Source organism: Heloderma suspectum, chromosome 8 (assembly GCF_057233095.1).
Source record: "Heloderma suspectum isolate Gila_16-S chromosome 8, 16-S_ref, whole genome shotgun sequence".
NCBI classification, from domain to species: domain Eukaryota; kingdom Metazoa; phylum Chordata; class Lepidosauria; order Squamata; family Helodermatidae; genus Heloderma; species Heloderma suspectum.
In genome coordinates, this window is record NC_139465.1 from 28,104,969 (window position 1) to 28,121,464 (window position 16,496).

The following is a 16,496-nucleotide window of genomic DNA, read 5'->3' on the forward strand; positions in this document are numbered from 1 at the left end:
CTGCTCCTAATAAATTGGGTATTATTCTGTGCACTCCTGCTCTTTGTTGTCTGTGTTCATGTTTTCACACTCACTGTCACGATAAGGCCCTGCACATCAAAATACATCACTACAAGACTGATCCAAACCAGGTGTAAATGAGAGAGAGAGAGAGAGAGAGAGAGAGAGAAAGAAAGAACCTGGCATGTTTAGCCTTGAGAAGAGAAGACTGAGGGGAGATATGATAGTGCTGTTCAAGTCCTTGAAAGGTTGTCATGGAGAGGAAGGCCAGGATCTCTTCTCGATCATCCCAGAGTGCAGGGCACAGAATAAAGGGCTCAAGTTACAGGAAGCCAGATTCCAGCCAAATATCAGGAAAAATGTCCTGACTGTTAGAGCAATACAGCAATGGAACCAATTACCTAGGGAGGTGGTGGGCTCCCCCACACTGGAGATATTCAAGATGAAGCTGGACAGCCACCTGTCAGGGATGCTCTGACTTGGATTCCTGCATTAAGCAGGGGGTTGGACTCGATGGCCTTGTAGGCCCTTTCCAACCCTATGATTCTATAAATATACACACACGTGCACGCGCGCGCACACACACACACACACTTATAATCAGACATTATGCTTCCTACTCCACATCTAGTGCTTCATGTGCATGCACAGTGCTCCTGCACATGTGAGTTTCCTCATTCACTTCTATAGAGGAAGCACCCTCATTAGCACAATTCTTTGGCCATACAAAGCTGCTCCTGAAATGAAATTGGAGATCATTGGAAGTTTGTATTCATTTAAGATAACATGGGGTGGATCCAGATTTAATCATACTTAGAGCAGACCTACTGAAATCAATGGGTTTTAAGTTAGTCATTACTAATTTGTCCTACAGATTTCAGTGGAACTACTAAGTCTGGATCAACTCTTCGATTCTTGTGACACATTGATTTCTTCTGTTACTGGTGCTCCAGAGACAGGTCTTTCAAAGCAAATGCATCAACTGCATTGCATTTCAGGAAACGTTCTTACGTGCTACTTAAGTATGGGAGTATTTTAAAATGTAATCAGTCCCCTGGTAGTCACATTAAATGGATTTAAATGTCAGTGTTCTTCCCCTCTTGCCTGGTGAAATTTTTAAAATTTTAATTTGTTCCATAAAAATGAAGATGCAATATAATTTATGTTGTAGTTTTGAAATGAATTGCCAACATCATCATTTCAAATATGTTTTTAAGTGATTTACAGTGCAATCCTATACATGCCAATATCATACTGCCTTTATTAAACAAACAAGCAAACCTATTTTTCGACCTCACTTGGAATACTGTATACAGTTCTGGTCACCACACCTAAAAAACAGCATTGTAGAGTTGGAAAAAGTGCAGAAAGGGACAACTAAAATTATAAAGCGGCTGGAGGAACTCCCCTGTGAGAACAGGTTACAATATGTAGAATTGTTTACCTTAGAAAAACAAGGCAAATAAGGGGAGATATGATAGAGATTGACAAAGTTATGCATGGTGTGGAGAAAGTGGACAGGGAGACATTTTTCTCCCTTTCTCATAATACTAGAACCTGGAGTCATTCAATGAAGCTGAGTGTTGTAAGATTTGGGATAGATACAAGAAAGGGGAATTTAACCAATTTATGGAGGATAATCCTAGTAGCTATCAATGGCTACTCGTCCTGACAGCTATATGCTACCTCTAGTGTTAGAGACAGAATGCCTATGTACATGAGTTGCTGGGGAACATGAGTAGGAAGGTGGTATTGCACTCATGTCCTGCTTATGGGTTTCCCACAGGCAGCTGGTTGGCCACTGTGTGAACAGAATGCTGGACTAGATGGACTCCTGTTCTGGTCCAGCATGGCTCTTCTTATGACTTTATATTCTTACTCAGAAGTAAGTCCTATTGAGTTGATTGATACTTACTCCTGGGTAGGCATGCCAGAGAAATTTGCAACAGATTCAAAATGGATTTCTTTGAATCCATCCTGCGGATTCCACAGTGACCTGGCTTTTTCTGAGTTGAGTAGATTCTGTGAATGTATGGACCAGCTTTTTACTGGGGTCGGTGGGTGAGATTTTGCACTTATTTGCAAAAGAATGAAATTATCATACAAAAAAAAAATCTAATTCCATCAATGAGTGGAGAACAGAATGAAAGACACCTAACATTCTGCAAAACACAGATGGAATGAATTTAACAAAATCTGTATATACCTGCTCCCCGGTTAAGTGTGCATAGTAATGCAGCCTCCCAGCTTTCTCCTATATATTTCTACTCAGAAGTAAATCCCATTGAGTTCAGTGGGACTTACTGCCAGGTAAGTGGGAACAGGATTGCAGCCTTATTAACCTATTCCACTGGGGTAGCTGAAACCAACAAAAAGTCTTGTGGCACCTTAAAAACTACCACATTTACTGGAGAAGCATTTGCGGCCCAGAGAGCTCACTTTATCAGATACATGCAGAAAAATGAAATGAAAAAGAAAAGAAAAGAAAGACAGGCAATAATTGTGATAATCTTTAAGGCAAGGGTGGGGAACTCTTGGCTCTCCAGATGTTGCTGGACTCCAACTTCCATCAACCTCAGCCAGTTAGTCAATGGTCAGGGATGATAGAACATCTGGAGGGCCATCAGGTTCCCACTCTTCATTTAAGGTGTCACCAGACTTTTAGTGGTTTCTTTTCTGAAGACAGTTTTTTCAAGACATTTTGCTTCCTGAGGCAGGATAGTAAACGCTGCCTTCTCCTCCCCAGGTCAAGGTGCAGTTCAAGGTCTCAGCCACTGGCACAGAAAACCCCACACGCACCCCACTCGAGTTGCAGGAATTTCTTCTGTCTAAGCATGCATAGGATTGCACCCTAAATAATTGACCATTTCCTACCCTTTCATGATGCCAAAACTAGCCGTCTGACTCGGCTGCCACATTCTGTCTAATGGTAGGGCCGAAACCTATTTGTATACTACTTCAACCTAAAATACATTACTAAAGTAACAATCATAGTATTTTCATGGGATATTTCAGGCTTGGCCTAAATCCAGACTTTGGGTAAGTCTTTTCCAGCCCACGCTCCCTGAGATCAGTCCCTGGAGTGGGAGGCTTAAGCAGGTATGTGTAGGGTTTGGGGGAGTGGAGGGGGTGGTAGGGGACAGGCTAGAAGGGACCTGAATACATTAGACAGAAGGAGCCACTTGGATGAGCCAAGCCAAGGCAGAAGGGCAGGCTCCTAGCATTCGTATCAGTGGTCTCCTGGCCAGTCGAGAGGCATTTTACTGCCTACCAGTAACAGGGGCTAATGTTGCATCCCCTCTGTGACTGAAGAAGGCTCTGAGGTTGGAGGGCCAGTTAGCACTCCAGGCGATGTCCCACCCTCAGACCATACGATTTCTGGTTCCATCTCTGAATTCCCTAATTTAAGGGAGCATTGTTACGACCCTCTCTAGCAAAGCAGCCACTTTCACATGCTGATTTCCAGCAAGAAGGGCCATGCATGGAGGCAGCTGATCCGCCCAGCCTCTAGCGCACCAGAACGGCTATTTAAAGGTGCAATCCTATATACAGACTTACCTTGAAGATGTAGTCCAAACACAGGTTGCAGAAGGCTGATTTATGGCTATAGGAGACATATGGCGTTCCTTAGCATTAATTGCATTTTTATGTCTGTCTGTCTATTATCCATCCATCCATTTACCTACCTAGCTACATACCTACCTATTGAACCTATTGGTGCTTACAACATGTATAGGAATGCACTGAAAATACCCCCCCCCAAAAAAAAACCCCAGACACATCCAAAGCTGTCTTATACTGAGACAGACCCTGTCTATCACCCATCCATCCATTTACCTACCTAGCTGCATACTTACCCATTGAACCTATTGGTGCTTACAACGTGTATAGGAATGCACTGAAAATACCCCCCCCCCAAAAAAAAAAAATCCTAGACACATCCAAAGCTGTCTTATACTGAGACAGACCCTTGGTCCATCTATCCCAGTATTGTCGGCACTGACTGACAGCAATGGCTCTCCAGGGTTTCTGGCAGCATTTTTTCTGGCCCTTCCTGGAGATGCCGGGGATTGAATCTGGGACCTTCTGCATGAAAAGCCGGTGCTCTGCCACTGAGCAACAGCCCCTCCCTTACACATAACTTTTCATATTGCCGATGTATACATACCTTTATTGTATTATCTAATGTAACCCTCCCAAAGGCTTAGCAGAAAGACGACAAGCCCTCTTATGGAAATTCACTACATTCCAAAAGAAATTGAAGCGTCACTCTGAAGCATTAAAAAAAAAAAGATAAAAAATTCAGAACCAACAGCTGTGAGAGTAAATATATATAAAATTGCATTCAAATGTATTCAGGGAGAGTGAGGATCTACTCATAGACTATGGTGCTTAGTACTAGGGAGAAGCAGATAGTGGAATTATTTACAAAGTCAGGCTGCTTATATGCTACTGAAGTCAACGTGTCTTTTCAGCACTCTTAAGTATGAGCAGGGCCCTCCTCTGCATCCCACCTGTGCAAGACATACACTATCGTGGGACATGATGGGAGAGGGCCTTCTCTGCTGTGGCACCCCAGTTGTGGAATGCCCTCTCCTTGGAGGCCTGACTGGCGCAGACATTGGTCTCATTTTGGCGCCAAGTAAAAACATGGCTTTTTACCAAAGCCTTTGAGGACTAAATGCATTCCCTAAAGTAGCACACTGTTTTAACTGTTTTATTGTTTTAGATTTTAATTGGTATTAGCTTGTTGAATCCTTTAATATGTTTTAGCTGATTAAATTATTTATTGTTTTATACATTTAAATCAATTTTATCTGTATGCTGCCCTGAGACCTTAATGATATAGGGTGGGATACAAGTGTTTTAGTAAATACATACATACATACATACATAGTGTGGTATTGCAATGTTGACCTGAAGCAGCTTTCCCCAACCTAGGGCCCACCATATATTTCAGAGCACAACTCTCCCCATTTCTGACCATTGGACAGGGAGGCTGGGGCTGGGAGTTGACATCCTAACTGGAAGGTATTAAGTTGGGGAAGGCTGATGAGAACTCATCAATCCACATCCTTCAAGATGTTTTGGCTTGCAATCCCCATCATCCCTGATCACTGCCCATGCTGGCTGGGGCTGATGGGATTTGTAATCCAAACACATCTGGAGGGACCCAAATTGTGGGTGGCTGATTTATGGCTATAGGAGCCATATGACAATATTTAGTGTTAAGCGCATTTTAATATCTATCTATCATCTATCGATCGATCTATCGATCTATCTATCTATCTATCTATCTATCTATCTCCTATCCATCATCTATCCATCTGCCTGCCTGCCTGCCTGCCTTTTCTTATTATTTAACCTACAATGTGATTTGATCCTCAGCAGAAATAATAATTTTCTATTATATGCTCTCCTCCATTCCTCGCAAGATTTCCATTCCAAGATCTCAGTGCTACTGTTTGCTTCAGTGCTCACCATAAAAAATAAAATCCATCATGCTCTACCCTTGCTCAAGAGATTTAACTGTGAGATTTAAGGGCTACCTAGTTTAAAATAGAAGGGGGAAGAAACCCAGAAGATCTCAGGAGAGTCAGAAAATATAGCAAAAGATTTTTATTTTATTTTTTAAAAAATACCAGTTATAAAAATGGTGGAGAGATCAGTTTTCACACAGCTTTTCTACAGAAACAAGTTTAAAAATGTAAAGTTGCTCACTCAGGCTCAGTTTCAAGCACTTTATACATTTTGCGAGTACTTTGTGCCTCCTTGGCAGCTTAATGTATCGTATATACTTGCATGCCTGGAAAGTCCAATTATATAGATATAATAGTTCTCCCTTGCCATTAAGCACAGAAGAAGACAACCTTTAAGAGATGAGGCAATGTATTTCAGGATCAAGGCATTCTGCACAAAATGATACCGGAATATGTCCCTTCCATATTCCAGTCATATTCAGAATTATTCTAGTTAATTTCATCAGAATTATTCTAGTTAATAACATTGCTACCCCTCAAGAATTTCTAGTTAATTTAATATCTGCACCAAGGCAAAGGGGGATCTGATTTGTGATCTGCAAACTGTGTTGAACTCAAATAATATTTCAGCCCTATCTAGCCCCCCTCCACACACACAGACATACACCATATGTAGGCCTAAATTTTGTGCCAAAGCAAACTTTTGAAATATACTGCATTAAGCATGCAATCTGCATACTCGCATATGTGAGAAATTGCCCTAATACAAGTTTAATTTTCCAATCAAATTGGAGCAGAAATGAGCTTGGCTGAAATAATCATCTCGATAGCAAAAATGTCAAAACTGATACTTGCAAAGATGTGACAGATGCCTGTTATCATGACCTTGGTGCTTTAAAAATGGTTGTGCTGAAGTTGGTAAAGGGCAGTGACTGTGGTTATTCTTTCAATAACTACAAACAATGGAATTTGGTAGGCAATCCTGAATTTCCGACAGGTGAAGTGGTTTGGCCCCAATCTAGATCATAAAATAAATACGCAAACAAACAAATACCCAACATAACTTTCTGATCAAGGAAACAAACTCTGGTGATGGAGGCCACTTCACAGACAATAATGCTCAGCATTTAGACTGCACTTTAGATCTTCCAAAGCACATCAAGTGTGCTTTGATGTGCAAATACCCAACATAACTTTCTGATCAAGGAAACAAACACTGGTGATGGAGGCCACTTCACAGACAATAATGCTTAGCATTTAGACTGCACTTTAGATCTTCCAAAGCACGTCAAGTGTGTATCCGCCCAACAACCATGCAGCGTGGTCATCATTATTATCCCCAAGTTGCAGGTGACAAGGGTAAGGCAGGGGCAATAGCCCGATTCAGGTGTTCTAATCCCCCATGCAATTGGAATTGCATAAGGATGAACATCCTTCCCTTTGACACCTTCCCTATACTCAACAAGCTGGAGGGAGAACATCTGTAGTGGGAAGTCTACTATACTTCTGTAGGCTCACTGCATAATTTGGAGCTCATCCTCCTGGGTTCTAGATGAGGTAGAGAGCCTACACTTGGATTCTCTAATGTGGCACCCCTGGGCACCATTGTGCCTGCAAAGACCTCTCTTGATAGCCACTAGGTTCCTGATGTCAGGGTTGGAAATGAGCCCATAGAGCCCCAGAGCAGCTCTGATTCTGAGGAAGAGCTACAGCCAGTGGGAGAGGAGCCCGCTAGTCTCTCAGAGGCGCAGCTGCAGGGAGAGGCCCCCTCTCCTCGCATTCCTGAGAGAGATAGCGACCCTGGCAGCGAAACAGCGGGAGTTTGGTTGTTGCTAGACGCAAGGTGCCAGCGCAGAGAGAGGCGTGAGGTGGAGGGTGCCGAGAGGAGGCGCTCAGCCCGCTTGGCGCTACAGGAACGGCTGCATCCTGATGCCCCATGGGTAAGGGCGGGAGCCTCCCCTCCTAGTCCATAAGTTTCAGGGTTTTCCCACCCTCCTCCAAACGGGGACCAACTGCGTACATGGAGCTTAGGTTACTCTGCTATGATACACTTTGCAGTTCCTTGCTTAGTCGCTGGCAATTAGCATCTGAAAGAGTCATTAGGTTGTAAAGGAATAAAGCCGTGGAAAGAATCCCTTTTGTCTGCATCTTGTTTTGGGTACTGGAGGGGACTTAAGAGGCAGCTAGGGCGCTCCTGACAGCTTGGTCCCTGTGCCTTGTACTTAGGTTCTTGGGTAGTTACTTTTCATTTAGCTCTCTGGTTTGTGACTGGCCATACCCACTATGGCAGCCATTTTGTGAATGGACAAGCCCCCCATGCCAGCCATTTGTGAGAGCACACACAGTATACTCTCAACATTACAAATGTGCCCACCAACCCCCCCAAATTGGGGACCCCTGGCCTACCCCAGTAGAGCTGGCTTCCCACTCCAGATGTTCATGTTCAGACTCAGGTAGGATGATGGGGCCAGTAGCGAGTGCAGCAACAGTGGTGGCAAAGCTAATGCACTCCCCCCAGTCTTCCTCATCCAGTTCTAATTGCAGTGAGTCATCAGAATGCCCAAACGGGGCTAATAGAGCTGGTGTAAGGCCACTTAGCTCATGGCACAGGCCAGATGTGAAGAAGGGGCTTCCTGATGGAATAGCTTAGTCTGTTGTTGTTGTTGTTGTTGTTAACATTTCCATACCGCCAATAGCCAAAGCTCTCTGGGTGGTTGACAAAGATCAAAAACATTACAAATACAGTATACAGAGGTTAAAAGCCATTTACACACACACACACACACTATACACAAGACAACATATATCTAAACAACTTCAAGAAAACAATCTCAAGCCATCAACCATAACCATAAGACAAAACAATGTATTGTTTGCTCAGTTCAAGTGAAAACAATAGGAATGTGCAACCCACCCCACACTTCCACTGCAATATTTCACTAGACTTACCAAAAAAATCTTTTATCACACCCAGATGGTCCACCTCAACCAACACATTCCATCCAATTTCATATACGCTGAAATCTGGATGTTCCTTTGACTATAGGATCTAGGAGTGCCTTTTTTGCAGAAACAGGAAATTTGGGTAGGTTTGTGCTCCCAACTGGAACCCCTGCCTGTTTCTAACAGTTCTTCCCACAGCTACTCATCTTTCCAGAACATAATAGGGGTATTTCAAGCAAGTGGCAGTGTTTGAACTCATAATCAGTTTCAAAGTTGCAAAATGATCTTATTTGTGTTTACTCTGAAGCAAGTTCCACTAGCATGCACAGAAGGGGTGGGCATACTGTGGCTTACAATTGCCATCAAGCCTAGCCAGCATAGCCTGGGGTGAGGGGACTTGTAGGCCAAAACATCTGGTGGGCTACATCTTACCCTCTCCTGATTTGCAGGATTGTTCAGCTTTTACAGGGGCTAGCTTTTAGTCCACACACACACACACACACACACACACACACACACACGATTGCTTTTATCCAGGTAAATCTTACCAAAACTCTCAGGTAACTTGGAAAAGGAAAGATGGACATCAAATGCAACAAATAGACAAAAATAAATGCATAATGTTTATTTTAAACATTTTATATCTTGTCTTGTCACAAAAAGCAGGACATGACAGATTTTAAATAAATAAATAATAATACTTAACAGAGATAGAAAGATCTGCCTGATTTTATTTACAACATTTATATACCACTCTACATCTAAACAAATTCCAGAGCAGTGAACAATGCAGGATAAAAATAAAACTCCATATTAAACATTAATAAAAAAGAATGCCAATAAAAAACAGTAAATAAAAAAATCCTAGTGAGGCGAACACTGATCCCTACCCTCTGAAGTTTTTTTTACCCAGTTTTCCCTCAATTTCCCCCTGTCCTTTTCTACCCCCCTCCCCTTTACTTTTCTGTGGCATTTGGAGTTTGACTCTGGCAAACTTTAGATGCAAGAAAGTCCTTCTTGGAGTAAAGAAAGCCATTGCCTTTTCACCCTTGTCATTTTTCTTCACATCTCTGTGATGGTGTATTTGTTTTCCTCTGATCCATGCCTGCCAAACTCACACGTATAGAAAAGAAAAGAAAAGAAAAGAAAAGAAAAGAAAAGAAGAGGGTCTCCCCCCCCCCCATTGCAGGACACCTGGGGCCTCCTATCCATATATTTCAGCAGGGAATAGAAACTGAAGTTGTGGGAGATATGTCACTAGTCACAGGATATAAATGTTGCAACATGTGGTGAAAAATGCCTTTGGAAATGAAGACAAAGCCATAACATGCACAACATAAATGAAATCATTAGGCTCTTCCCACCTGCTTTCATTTATCTCTAAACAGATACTATTGAGCCAGGTTTTTTATTTCACAAAGGCTTCAGCTAAACTAATAGTGTGTGTGTGTGTGTGTGTGTGTGTGTGTGTGTGTGAGAGAGAGAGAGAGAGAGAGAGAGAGAGAGATATGAAGTGGGGAAGAAGGCAGGGAGAGAGAGAGTTTGCACCATCTCCATACTTTATAAGATTGTTGTTCAAGTGTTTGTGTGGGGAAGAAATAAAGCGTGGGGGGGGGAGTGCTAAAGCATGGGGCAGTGTTTTGTGGGCCCTTGGGCAAGACACCCTCAACGGTCCCCACCCTCAACGGTCCCCTGGTCACCAGCTGCTATTCCTTTTCTGAATCTTCCTCCTCATTGCTCCTCCTTGCTGGCTTGCTTGGTGGACAGAGGTCCAGTGGGGAGGCGGGCAGCACCATCTGCTGCCCCTCCTTCTCACCAGCACCACTGCAACAGGCAAGAGGCAGGTGAACAAGCAGGTGTCGATGGTGAAGGGGAAGGAGCAAGACCGGGGGGTTCTTATCAGGTGGCCCCTTGGTAGGAGCCCAACCGTGCCTACCCATGACACCAGCCCTGCATGGGGGGCTTGAGGCAGTATTCATGGAGAAGGGGAAGCCATCCATGCGGGTGAGATGGGGCTTTGTAAAGTCTGGGCAAGACATAAACAGGGCAAGAAATTAGAGGCCTTTTGACCTGGCACTGGAGTAAGATGCAGAGTGCTGTCAATGTGAAATGCTAAGGTTAATGCAGGTCCCACTTTTGACCTGCAACATACAATTCTAGCATAGAGTGCTCCTGTTCAGGGTTCCAGCCAGCCTCTTCTAAAATACTTCATTCCATTCTCCCTTCCCAAGTCCCATTTTGCCATATTTTCCCCTAAAGACTCAGTCTTCATTCCCTGACCACTGAGCACATTCAGCCCATTGGGCTATTTGTGTGTGTGTGTGTGTGTGGGGGGGTACTCCTTTAGGCCAGTTGTGCAGAACCTCAGCCCCAGGGACCATGTCTTGTCTACCTGGGGTCCCTATCCAGCTCTCCAGGATTCCCGAGAAGACCGGTCATCTTCCCCCTCACCCTACCACCTTTCCCGCAACCACCAATACTTTGCTGGTTTCCCGGCTTCTGTGCAGTTTTCCTCTCCCAGTTCTTAAAGGTTGACTTTTCTCTCCTAAGGCTTAGGGCTTCTTCGCATGGAGCTGTTATCCTGTGCCCAAGATTGCTCACTCACAGAAGTTTGCAGGTTCTTTTCATGATGTCATCAACCTCCAGGGTGTCTCCTGCACTAAAGGACCTTTATTCCATTTTTAAATAGTTTGGAGGTAACGAGCTATCAAATTACCCCATTTGAGTTCCTTCCATGAAAAAGGAAAAGCCACAAGAAGAGGAGCTAGATCAATGAAACATATGGAAGACTCAGATAAGGGGGAGAAGGAGGGGGAAAGGGAAGGGGGAGAAGGAAGCACATGTAAAGGGAGTCCGTTGTGATCCTGCATTTAAAACAGAACCAGAAAGCCCCATTTTAAATGTGGGATTTTAGGCTGGTGTAGAGATGCTCCCAGTTACTGGCAGTAACAGCTTTAAACTTAAATATGCTGGGATTTTTTGGCCCTGCCCCTTTTGCCTTTGGCCCTGCCCACCTCTGGAATGCAGCCCCGCAGAGCTTCTCCAAAATGGAATTTGGCCCTCAGGCAGAAAGAGGTTCTGCACCTCTAGTGTAGGCCTTTTTTTCTAAAACTTTTGTTTGTACTTCTGCAACCCCGGGGTTCCCTTGATCCTGCTGATATACCTCCTTCTTGTGCATGGATGGTGTCATTTTGCTCACGTAAGGATAGCCACTCAGAATGAATCCACTGTTTGCATATGTGTGTAACTAACAGTTCGTACTGAGCTTCCTTATTATATTTAGAATTGCACCCATGCAGCCCAATGCAATGTAGGCTTACTTAAAAGTGAATTTCACTGCGATGAACGAGCCATACCCCAAATTTGGTGTGCATTGGATTGCTCCCTTAAGGAAAGAAAGATGCTCAGACATAAGTAAGCCTACCACCTAATGCTACATGCATTTGCTTCTAAACAGGTTTGATGGGCCTCCTTCTCCCGTGTAAGGGGTACACAGGATTGCAGCCTAAATTAACCCTGCTGAAAATAGATGTGCACTTGAAAACATGGGAGGTTGCAATGCCTCTGCTCAGATGGCATTTCTGGATACTGAACTGATAAACTCAGCTGGCTGTGATATATATTGTGGTTCCATTTGATGAGTGCAGTTCATATGAGCAGAAAGAAGCAAGAGTATTTAGTGCATCCTGCAGACTTGGAATCAGAAGCTGTGCAGAGGTGTGAATGGTTAGCCTGGAGTATGACTGAGTTTCATTACCCAAATGCCATTGCCCATTATCGGAGGAGGAGGAGGAATTGATTAGCAATAATGCACTTCATTAACACTCGACTTTCTCGATCATTGTAATTGTGACTCTCCCCTTAAAAAAGGAAAGACAAATCAAGCAGAAAAGGTTTCATTTCAGCCCAATCAATCTAATGTGTTAACATTTACATAATTTCTCCTTTATTGCATTTATAAAAGCTGCAGGATTCTGTTTTATTAGTACTATTGCATTGTCTGCATAGTCTATAATCAAAGTGTTAATGGTGCAAAGTTTATATTTATTGGGTGTCAAATTTATACTGCACGATGAGACAGACCTTTACATTTCCTTCCTTCCCAACTCACCTTGATCATATTGAATGTAGACATTATCTGTCAGCCTAGTGGTTCAGTCTGATCAACATGTATTGGTGATAAACAGAAGTAAATTCCTAATAAAAAGAAAACATGGAAACAGTGAATGTGCAGAACCTTAACCTCCACCCTGTTGTTTTTTTTTTTTGCAAGAACATAAGAGCCCTCATTAATCAGACTGAAGGCCCATCTGATCCAGCAACCTGATCCCATAGCAGCTAATGAGATGTCTTCAGAAAGCTACGAGTAGGTCAGAAAGGCAACAGCTCTTCCCGCAGCTGCCTTCCTCAGCATCTCTTATTCAGAAGTACACTGCCCCTGAGAATGGTTCTGGGCACAATTCAAAGGGCTGGTTAAGACCTATAAACCCCTCTACCCCTTGGGCCAGGCTACCTGAAAGACCACCACGTCCCATATGAGCCTGCCTGGGTCATATGACAGAAGATAATTGGGAATGGCCCTTCTTTCGAAACTGCCGCCTTCATACAAGGCAATGGCGGCAACACGAAAGAGGGCCTTCTCGGTGGCTCCTCTCTGGCTGTGAAGGTCCTTGCCAAGGGAGGCTAGGTTGGCTCCCTCTTTGCTGTCCCTCCATCAGCAGGCAAAGACCTTTTTGTTCAAGCAGGCCTTTGGTGTGTAACTCCAACTCTTTGGAGTTTGAGGCTGTTTTTATTCTGTTTGTATTCTGTTTTTAATTGTGTTCTAATGCAGTTGTTTGATTATTGTTTCAATCAAGTTTCATATATTTAAGGTAAGCCACCTTGAGTTCCATTTTTTCATGGTAGAAAAGTGGGATATAAATCAAATCAATAAGTCAATACATTTATTTATTAATCTTAGTAGACATGCATAGGATTGCATGGTCAAATGTACATTTTTTTTAGAGAGAATAGTTGCTTTTCTTTATATCTCCACAAGTAAAAAAAATAGAGATTTAGTGTTTTGTTTTTTGTTTTTAATGAAAGCAAGGGGGGGGGGATTTGAAATACTTTAGGGTGCTGGGCTGCTATAGGTCCCCCCCCCCCATAGCCTGTTTTGAATATGTGGTAGTAGAGTTAGGACGCAGTCCTTTCAGGATAGATGGATGCCTCCGAACTTGGAGGTGACCGCCTATCCAATGCAGGGCAGGGGCAGAGTGGAGGGGATTGTCCCCTCTGTGCTTCAGCTGCCCTGCATTCATGGCTAGACAGCCGATTTTAGCTGTCTAGACATGGGAAGTCAGAGCAGGGAAGGGTGGCAGATGCCGGCCAATGCATAGGAAGTGTTGGAATGGCACTAATGCCCTCCCCGCGCTGCCCCCAGGAATTCCCCATTTTTGCTGCTCCACACTTCTCTTATGAGCATGGAGTGCGGGGCCAATCCACGTTGCTTACAAGGCAGTGCAGGAGGGGGCGGAGATTGGTTCTCAGGGAACTGACCTATCCTATGGCCATCTAGCCACTGACTAGCAGCCATAGGATTGCACCCTTAACCTAGTAGTGAAGTTGACTGGATGGATGGGACCTAAACTAGTGATTCTCAAATGATGTATTAGAAGTTTCTTCTTCTTCTTCTTCTTCTTCTTCTTCTTCTTCTTCTTCTTCTTCTTCTTCTTCTTCTTCTCCTCCTCCTCCTCCTCCTCCTCCTCCTCCTCCTCCTCCTCCTCCTTTGCTGCTCACCAGAACTCTAGCTTGGATTATAAATAAAATACTTACTCAGAAGTAAGCCTCACTGAATTCAGTAGGACTTACTCCAAGGTAAGTGTGTATAGGTTTGCAGACCAAATGAATATTCTATTGGTTGTGTGAAACTGCATTGCCTAGTCATATGAAGCAGTTGTAACTAGTAGATCAGGGAACAGGGCTGATACCTCTGTTTTATTATGGTTTCAAGGGGGAAAAATACTTATTTCACCTTTGTTTCCATAGATAAGAGAATAAAATGAAATCGCTACTAATATCCCTCCCCCCCTTATTTTATTTTATTTTTGCTTTGCCCATTAGGGTCAAACTGGTCCTTTTAACAAGAGAACAAATGCTTAACAAGACTTTTGGTAGACTTTTCAGCTACAGTTAAGTAAAATGCAAGATCTTGGTAATATCTGTTGTGGATGAAATGGGTTATCTGTACAGATCAGTGTAATCCATCCATGAGCCTGTGTGCAGATATCACAAATCTAGCAAGAGTCCAAGATTTGCCATTCAGATCTCTGAATTAGAGAATATATATATATATATATATATATATATATATAAACACAGAACTTTAGTTAGCCATCTTTCTCTTTGCTTCTCAAAGCAATGGAGAAAAGGTTCAGAAGAGGGAATTCTTGCACTGTTTTTTTTTTCCTTTCAATTACCAATCATAGAGTAGTATGTCTTGTTCAAAATTGGCATAGGTAAATTCCAGGGGTGTGGCCTTAAGGCCCATGATGCAGCAATCTTTCTTAACCTAAACAAGCCTGGGTGACTACCCAGGAATTCTATGGCCCAGGGCCACCCTGCCAATTTCCTGGCCAAGCAAGGATCTGTATCCAAATCTCCCCAGTTCAATCCAATACCCTATCTATCTAACACAAGACTCAATAGAGAGCTCAACATAGCGGGCTGTGGGGAGGGGTGAGTGTGAGATTTGCAGCTTTCCCATGCTCTCATTGTTTCTCAATGTGGCACTCATAAGATTTGTTCATTTTGCTCAATCAGCCTTCTTTTGGTTGAAATAACTGAAATCTCTTCTGAGCATCTTGCTGTCACAAATGTATGGAGCACTTAGAAGTGGGCATTTATGATTCTTGACAGTGTAATGTTGTATGAAAGGGATGGATGGGAACTGCAGTCAGTTTTTCAAATATAATTGTGTGGATAAGAACAAGATTTGCTTTGTTGTGCATGCGCTATTGCTAGGTGAATGGGTGGGAATTTGTTTGCTTTTTCCCTGTTCAGGGGGGGGGGGCACAAATTACTTTATAAACTTAGCTAGTAGCTGTGCCTTTCTTTTCTTTTCTTTTCTACTCTAAAGCAGCCTTCCCCAAGCTGGTGCCGTCCACATGTATTGGAACACAACCCTCATCATCCTCAGACATCACGGACATGCTGGCTGGGGGTAATGGGTGTTGCAGTCCAACACATCTAGAAGGTCACCAGCTTGCAGAAGGCTGCTCTAGAGTAAATGCCAGGGTCCCAATCCAGATTAGGACACTAGAATGGGACATAGGTGGGCTGTAACCCTCCCCCCCCACACACACACTGTGGTCCCAAACTGTCCCACTCCACATGCTGTGATCCTGATCACTATTACTCACCCGCTCCCCTGGTTTCTATTTTCATTTTTGTTTTACAGTGCAAGGAAACATTTAATATCATGTTTGGCCCTAAGTACCCTCCCTGGGAAACTGCCCTTATGTCCCTATTTGTGCCTTTCAGGAATGCCTTATCAAAATGTTAGCTTGAGTCCTTTGATTTAGCATTCTTCAGAGTTCAGCTCTCCCTGCAGGGCATCTTGAAGTTAAATCTCGAAGGAGCAGGGGCAGATCTGTCTTCTTTCTAGCCCACGTGCATATAAACACGTGAGCACAAACGCATCAGCATTATGCATTCCTGTGCAGAAGAAAGTCTCACTGAGTGCAATGGACTTACTCCTAGGTAAATGCACGTGGGATTGCATGGCCCAGCAGCACACTTCGCATGGCCTGCTATTCCACACCCTGCAGCTGCCAAGCTATATTAAGAAGTGTTGATGACATGTTATAGGGCAATTATGTTCTCCAAGTATATCTTTAACCAAAAGAACAAACAACCGTTGGCTTTTTAAATCGTTGCAGAGTCTCTTGCAGAACAAACAAAGTAAACCTTCCAGCAATGTGTAATGTAGTGTGTGTGTGTGTGCGTGCGCGCGTGTCACAAGTCCCCCAGGCAGTAATCCTTGGAATCAGGATGTTAGAAATATTTGAAATGTTGGAGGGTTCAAAACAGCAG

General features: G+C 43.4%; 1 protein-coding gene across 2 annotated transcripts in view; it reads left to right on the plus strand.

Moving 5' to 3' along the window:
* Positions 1-16,496, plus strand: part of CDH11 (cadherin 11) — a 153,451-nt gene that overhangs the window by 10,120 nt on the left and 126,835 nt on the right. The window lies entirely within an intron of this gene.